This window comes from Phodopus roborovskii, unplaced genomic scaffold (assembly GCF_943737965.1).
Source record: "Phodopus roborovskii unplaced genomic scaffold, PHOROB, whole genome shotgun sequence".
NCBI lineage: Eukaryota > Metazoa > Chordata > Mammalia > Rodentia > Cricetidae > Phodopus > Phodopus roborovskii.
Genome location: NW_026126407.1, coordinates 1,479,175 through 1,487,106, shown reverse-complemented (window position 1 = coordinate 1,487,106; position 7,932 = coordinate 1,479,175). Strand labels below are relative to the sequence as shown.

The 7,932-nt window shown below is 47.2% G+C and overlaps 1 pseudogene; it reads left to right on the top strand.

Moving 5' to 3' along the window:
- Positions 1 to 1,871: 1,871 nt before the first annotated feature.
- Positions 1,872 to 6,232, top strand: LOC127219700 (phosphoglycerate mutase 1-like; annotated as a pseudogene).
- Positions 6,233 to 7,932: the final 1,700 nt, after the last annotated feature.

Here is a 7,932-nt window from a genome sequence, read left to right as displayed (position 1 = left end):
GCCCATGCACAGTCACAAGAGCTTACACACACACACACACACACACACACACACACACACAAACAGAAGAGAGAGAGAGAGAAGGGAGAGAGAGAAAGAGAGAGAGAGAGAGAGAGCCCTGAAAACCCAAATGGATTCAGAACCCCCAGCAGAAGAAACCCAACACCAACATCTGGAGACTGGTTTGGCAGCATGTTCTCATAACTGATCTTGTGGCTTATACAGATCTAATTCATATTTATCATCTCACCCCAGGCAACAGTTACCTTCTGTGTCTGTTGGTATGGCTGTGTGAGCCCTAGTTACAGTCTGCATGTGAAGATGTGCATCTCTGCCAAGGAGAGCACTCAGGAGAGACTGCTCTTTATATCTCTGAGAACAAAACGCCATGCTTGCTGAGGAACCCCGGTCCTTGGTCTACCTCCAAAATAAAGAAAGGAAGAAGTGGAGGTTCCTGGTCTGACTCCTAGAAAACTGAAATTACAGAGAACTTTTAAAGATAGCAGCTTTTATTGGTCTCAGGGTGTTCAGCAACCAATGGAGCAATACAAGCTTTAACGAGAACAACATTGGGGACTGCTTTAATGAGCTAAGGAGGGATCCCACATAATCAACATGCTTTGTGCAGCCACACTAGGATTATTCCATGTGCTGGAAACTGAAGTTTATAACTGACTGTGATGATTCAGAGATGGATGACCATAATGTATATTTCTGTTTTCCATGAGGGACACTGGACTTAACACTTAATGATGCTGAAATAATTAAGACCAGTCCAACACCAACACTAATCATGAAAACCCTCCATTCCACACCAGGCCTAGGACTCAGTGTTCACTGCCTCTTTACCTTCATGCTGCCCAGACTGCTTTCCCAGCAGCCTTGAGATGTGTCTATACTCACCCCTACATCCTTTCCCAGGATGCTCTCATAGGCTTCTGAAATAGGCTGTCCACTCCCCTGTGAGTAATTGGCTGGCAGGAAGGTATTACATTAACAGCCATGAGACTGTCATTGATTTCCAGCTCGTGGGCTCTGTCAAAATCCATATTTTTATTAAAGGTGTGTCGTGTGTGTGTGTGTGTGTGTGTGTGTGTGATGTGTGTGTGTGTCATGTGTGTCATGTGTGTGTGTGTGTGTGTGTGTGTGTAAGAAGACACATTTAGGAAAAACCATGAAAGACTGTCAGGCGATGTTATTAGTCTTCTTGACTCCCACCAATGAGCTGTTCCAGGGCAGAAATATTTGCCATCAGGCAGGGGACCCAGGGGCCAGATTGGGAGGGAGCAGGAGCTGATTTGGCCAGCAGAAGGAAGAATAAAAGCCAACTCCCGAGTCACTCCAGGAGGACAATGGGAACAGTAGTTTCCAATTTATTTCACTTCCATTGAACACTTTAGAATCCAGCTCTCACACCTGGCAAACTGGTTCCACCCTTCTTTTGGAATTGCTGAGGGTTAGAGCCTGGGGTGGGGGCATTGAGAAGTCCTTCCATCCTTCCAGCCAGGTGACATTTGGCTAGATGCTGGGCTACAGAGAAAAGTTTGCCCAGCAACAGAGAGGCAAATCTTCTCTCTCTTAAAGATGTCCCCTAGCCCCCAATTTAAAGTACCTTCTATTTATGCTTCATACAGAGGTACGAAACTGCCTCTCTTACTTGGCTATGAAGGTTTCAGGCAAGAGTAATGTCTGAGGTTCCTTTTATTCCCAATAGACAACATGATGTCAGGTATAGGTTAGGCCCTTGGAATATGTACTAATTAACAGTGGATGAGTGAATAAAGGTATGAACAAATACATGTTTTCATTGCACTAAGTTAACACATTTTAACCCATATGCTGAGACAAAAAGTGAGCGAGCTGCACCGGGGATGGGCGTCACTGAGCAGAGGAAATACTCCAAGTAGGGGTTGGAGTTTCTGAGGTTCCCCCAGTCCTCTCCAGTCCTCTGTTGCCTTCACAGTGCCTCCAAGGCTTGTCCTGAAGGTCTTGACTTCCAACCCACCCGCCACAGTATCCTGGGTGGCACGGAGGAGCAAAGATGTCCCAGGAGAGCAGCAGAATTCTGTTGCAGGTGAGTAAGGAGGCACATTCTGAATCCTGCAGGTCCTTAGCTGTGCTTTGGCCCAGTGCAGGGAGGGCTGAGCATCCTGCAGAAAAGCAAGATTCCTCTAGCTGGGGGAGTGTTAATTAAGATCACAGAACAGCCCAAGCATGTTTTAGGCAGCAGACCCATAGAACCAAGTGACAAGGTGGAAACAAAGATGTAGCAGGTGAGGAAGAATTTGTAATGTTGTGTGGCTGCTTTCTGCCCAAGTGCACCCTGGGAGACTGTGAGCCGAAGGCAGAAAAGAAAAGAATAATAGGAGAGCAGTCACTGGAGTGGGCTCAGACCTGGCTTCTTAATGTGCTGGCGGCAGCAGCGTCCTCCCCATACACCCAACGCTGACTTCTGAGCCAGGTCTCTTCACACCACAATCCCAGTAAAGCGCTCTGTGAAGGACTCACGGCACACTTGGTGAGGGCTACTTGCTAGTTTGTTTGTTTTTCCATTTGTATGCCCTTTGATTTTTCTGTCCTACCACCCCAAAGCAAGGCTCATATTGCTGTTCCATAGTATGTAGGATTCAGATAGGTCAGGTGGGGCCCCTCCCTCAACTTAGATGCTCATGCTATAAATCTGAATTTGAAGCTGAATCTCCTTTTCCCTCAGATTTATTCATGGGGAAAATCTGGATTTGAAATAGACTCTCCTTCCCAGTGCAGTGCTCCTCCCAGGGAGCACTAAGGTGTGGGTTCAACCAAAAGTCTTGGGGATATTGGAAGGGACTCTTGTATTTGGAACATTTTTCACCCACAAATCCTAGACATGTGCAAGTCAAGATCTGTGGATTATAATGGGATGGACTCAGTCCACTTGTGTGACGTCTTGTTCCTGAGCCTCCATGTATGGTTAGGGGGACAGAACTGTCTTCCTGTCAGGATTGGTGGGGCCTGGCAGAGGGGAGGTGGGGCTCTGAGACTCAGCACCAATGCTTACCCAATGCTGGGTTCCTAGGACTTTGCCTATGTGTTACGAGCAGTTTTTCTGCCACTCTGGTCCCACAGCTGCTTCAGCCCCAAATAACACACAGAGATGCTGTATTAGATATAAAGCTGTTGGCCTGATGCTAGTGTTTCTTATTGGCTAGCTCTGTTTTAAATATTAACCCATTTCTATCAATCTAAGTATTTCCACGTGGTCTTATCTTACTAGAGAGCGGGTCTGGACCTTCTTCTCTCAAGTCCTTACATCTTGACTATCTTCCACTACATCTATCTCCCAGAATCCTCCTTGTATCCTAGTCCCACCTATTTTGCTTTCCTACTGGCCAACAGGGCTTTATACATTAACCAATAAGAGAAACATATTTACAGGATGACATCTCCCATCACTTATGTTCTTGGGGCTCCCTTGGGAACCAATATATAGTATGTATGTTTGTTCTAAAATTCCCCCAATCTTGTGTTCTTCTTGCCTCCTGGAGTTGGGTGGGTAAACACAGGTTTACAGAGAGCCTCACTGGTATGACAAACATACTGTCACCTAATTGACAAATCAGGTATGCACTTACCTAGAGGCCCAGCTGCTTCTGCCTAATTTCAGTTCCTTCCATGTCCATTGATTATTGGGAACAATACAAATACCAGGGATATATCCTTTCCTTTAGTCTGCCCCAGCAATCCTGCAGGAGCAGCGATGTCTCAAATTCAGCTGCTACACTGAGGAGATCATGGGGTACAGAGGTGCAGTAAGTGGGGTCTATCGGGCAGACCCCTTCCCAGATATTATCACACCACAGAGAGGGGCATGACTCTCTCAGGCTTACTCTGTCTCCTCAGATAGCCTATCAGCTTGCCCACCATCACCTTCCTGCTCAACTATCACTGTGGGATGCCTAAAGCTTTCCCTCCAATCCATTTTACTCACAGCTGCCAGATTTATCTTTTAAAAAGGTAAATCTGGATCATGTCAATCCTCTGCCTAAGAGGCATCCAACAGCTCCCTGGCTTCCCAACACACACTTGGGATAAACCATAAATCCCTGCTATTCTGGCTCCTGCTGCCCCTCTAATCTTCTGAGCTCCCCCACTGTCCCCTGTCCTCTGAGCCCCAGTCACTCTGCTCCCCCAGGGACAACAGTCCTTCAGGTTGCTAGCCACCTGTGATTCTTTTCACCTCTGACTCCCTCCACTTTGTTTTTTCCTTGACGACTCATCCTTTAAGCACCAGGTTAAATGCCCAGCCCATGCTGATCTTCCTGCACCCCCCCCCACTCTAAACCAGGCTTCCATTAAAATCCCCTTCTGTAGAATTATTGTTTTCATTCCCTGACTTTATCATAGCTGCCAATCATAGATCACTCAGTTTTCTGTTGTCTGTTCTGCAATGTAAGCTTCACGAGGCAGGATAAGCTACGCACCCGTACAGCCATCCCCATGGCACCCCAGTATCTACAAGGTGTGTGATGGGAAAGGAGAGGCACAGCGAAAAGGGGAGGGAAGGGAAGATGTAGAAGGGAGCAGAGAGAAAGAAATACAAGGGGGAGATGGGAAGGGCTCAAGACAGCAGAAGGAAAACAGAATTGGAGGGTGGTTCCTAAGGACCAGAGTCCACCTGCCTGACCAGGCACCCTCCTCCTCTCACTGAATTCCCCTTGATCACTGGCACCCTCACCTGACAGACAGAATTCAGCGCCTGCTGAAGCATGTATCCCAGGCTTCCACACATCTCGGTGTGCACCTGAGCTGGAGAGAAGGCCAATGCTTTCCCTTCCCCTACATCACTTTGTATCCTTGGATTCTTCCCCAATGGTCTGAGGTTCTTGATGATGACAACAGGCAGAGAGGGCAAACAATGGGATTGGAGGGCACCTCATTCAGAGAACACCTGGAAATTCAGCACAGAGAGGCTCCATTTCTTCCAGGCTTCCAGAGACTATGGTTTCTTAGGAAAACCTACCTGGAGATCTATAGTAATGGCAAAGGGTCCTACACTTCTTGATCCTCACTGCAGCTAATGTGGCAGGAGAGAAAATGGCTGAGTCCAAGGTGGCTCTCCCTTCTGGTGGCTTTGGCCATTACAATTAGCCCTTGTGCCTTTCTAGTGCCTCCTTCCCATCCATCTCTCCCTCTTTTGAACAGAGCACTACCATTTCTCAGCTTTAGACCAGCTCAGAGTTGGATGATGGCTACTTAGTTGAGTCAAAGTACTGGCGTGGGCTCCTGGACTATGGGCTCTGGTCAATGTTGCATTCTCCTGAGCATAGCCTTTCTGAACTCCAGCTTGCATAAATGGCTCTCAGCAGTTCCAGGACCCAGGCTTTGTATGACTCAAGCTTCCTTTTTGATGGGGCTGAAAAATTCTCATTACCAGATGACCAAATAGCTGAATGGGCAACTAGAGGAAAGGCTTCTTCTGAAATAAAGATGAGTCTTCAAAAAACTCTACATAGGCATCTAGTGCTGATCCGGCATGGCGAGAGCACCCGGAACCTAGATAAACGCTTCAGCAGCTGGTATGACTCCGACCTGAGCCCGGTGCTCGCAGACAGGCATTGCGAGATGCTGGCTATGAATTTGATATCTGCTTCACTTTGTGAGAGCAATCTGGACCCTCTGGACAGTCCTGGATGCCATTGACCAGATGTGGCTGCCAGTGGTCAGAACCTGGTGCCTCAATGAGCGACACTACGGGGTTCTGACTGGTCTCAATAAAGCAGAAACTGCTGCTAGGCATGGTGAGGTGCAGGTAAAGATCTGGAGGTGATCTTACTATGTCCAACCTCCTCCAATGGAGCCTCTACAGCAACATGAGTAAGGATCACAGGTACACAGACCTTACTGATGATCAGCTATCCTCCTGTGAGAGCCTCAAGGACACTATTGCCAGAGCACTGCCCATCTGGAATGAAGAAATTGTCCCCCAGATCAAGGATGGAAAAAGAGTCCTGATTGCAGCCCATGGCAACAGCCTTCAGGGGAATCGTCAAGCATCTGGAGGTGCTCTCAGAAGAGGCCATCATGGAGCTGAACCTGCCAACTGACATTCCCATTGTCTATGAATTGGACAAGAACTTGAAGCCTGTTAAACCCATGCAGTTCCTGGGAGATGAAGAGATCATGCGAAAAGCTATGGAAGCTGTGGCCGCTCAGGGCAAGGTCAAGAAGTGAGGCGAGCAGGCAGACTCCTACCCTAATACACTCCTCCCTGCCTGTTTACGCCTCCTGCACACTTTCCCAACTCCTGCCACACTGACCACATCTTTAGGATCTTAAATTTAAGTTGTAGCTGCAGATGGGGACTGGTGGCTCCCATTTTCATTTAGAAATTTATCCCCTGCACCCACTCCCTTCATAGAACCCAGTCAGGAAAACACCTCTGGGGTGCAGGTTCTTGGTCCACATCCAGGGACCGCTCCTCTTACCAGGAGGGTTGAGAGTAGTAATTAGTTTTTCTTAGTCCTCTGTTTACTGAGGGTCTGCTTTAGGAAGAGGTCAGGGAGGAACCAGGCAGTATGACCAATGAATAGCTGCAGCCAGGCTTTGTCCCTGGAGCCTGTCCTGCACTCTCCTGCAGTTAGGTGACTGGGGGCTGTAGCCATTTCCAGTGGAAGGTGAAAGTAACTCGCGTGGTGATTTAAAACCTTCTACCTTCCTCTCTGAGCCTAAAGGAGCTGCTGGCCCCGGAAGGCTGGGATCAATCCTGTAAGGTTTGTGTTACATTTATTTTTACAAAAAAAAGGGGGGCACGTGTATATTTATCAGCAGAAAAAAGCACCTCTGTTGTTTCTAGTGGTGATTGAAATAGTTCCATGTGGTCATCAGAAAATGAGCTATTCCTCATCAGATGGGATTAACTCCTTGTCCTCACGGGGCAGGAGTGCTTGCTGTGTGTTTGGTTACCTTTGCTGTGTCCTGTAGAGGTGAAATGCCCCTTGATCATGTCCAGGATTTGTCTTTCACTCTCTGAATCATATTCCAGCTGCTTGGCCCTACCATGTGGGTTCAGAATTCATTTGGGCATAACTACTAAATCTTTCTGGATCAGTATAATAAAGGAGTGACATGCAATAAAGTAAAATAAAAGAAAGAAAGAAAGAAACTCTACAGAGAGGGGTGTAACAGAGAGGGGTCTAGCAGAAACTGTTCAGACCTCAGCAAGTACCCTTAAAAGTCTGAGGATATGGCCTCCAACACAGACAGGAATGGCCAAAGTACATTATTGCTTAAAGCAAGGCTGTGAGACAGAAGGGACACCACCCCAGCAAAGCGTTGGGAACATACTTTCTCTCTCAAGGACCCTTTTCTCAAAAACCTGGCACCCAGAAGCCAGGTCATCTTCATGGGAGAGGAAGGCCCCCGCTGAGACAGTCCATTGGAATGAGATGTGGAAGGGGGCCTTGATGGTGGAGACCCAACCCCAAGGAGGCCAAGGCGCATATATGCATCTGTGTCTTCATTTTTAGCTAGACGGGGTAAAATTAAAAATACTACATAATATGTTTGGAAACAGAAAAAGAAGTTTACAGGATCTGGATATCATGAAGCTTTTTATGCACCTGTACAATGTGTCTGCTTTTAACTGTTATCATTCCAAGAGTCAAAGGGGTTTTAAAATTTGAACATTTGTAAAGTGAAAGGAGTCATAGTAAGTGTTTATTCTTGAAGAAAGAGGAATATTTTTTAAGTTTGGTGCAGTCCCAGTGTGCAGGACTTATAAAGTGTAGGGAGTCCTCTCAGTGATGTCCTAAAGACACATGCAATCTGCAGCATCACCGCAAACTGGAAACTTTAAAAAATATGTGATGTCCTTTCCTCTCTCCCTCCCTCATTCTCTCCCCTTCTCCCCTTCTCCCTTCCTCCCCTCCCTCCCTCCTCTTTTTCCTCCCT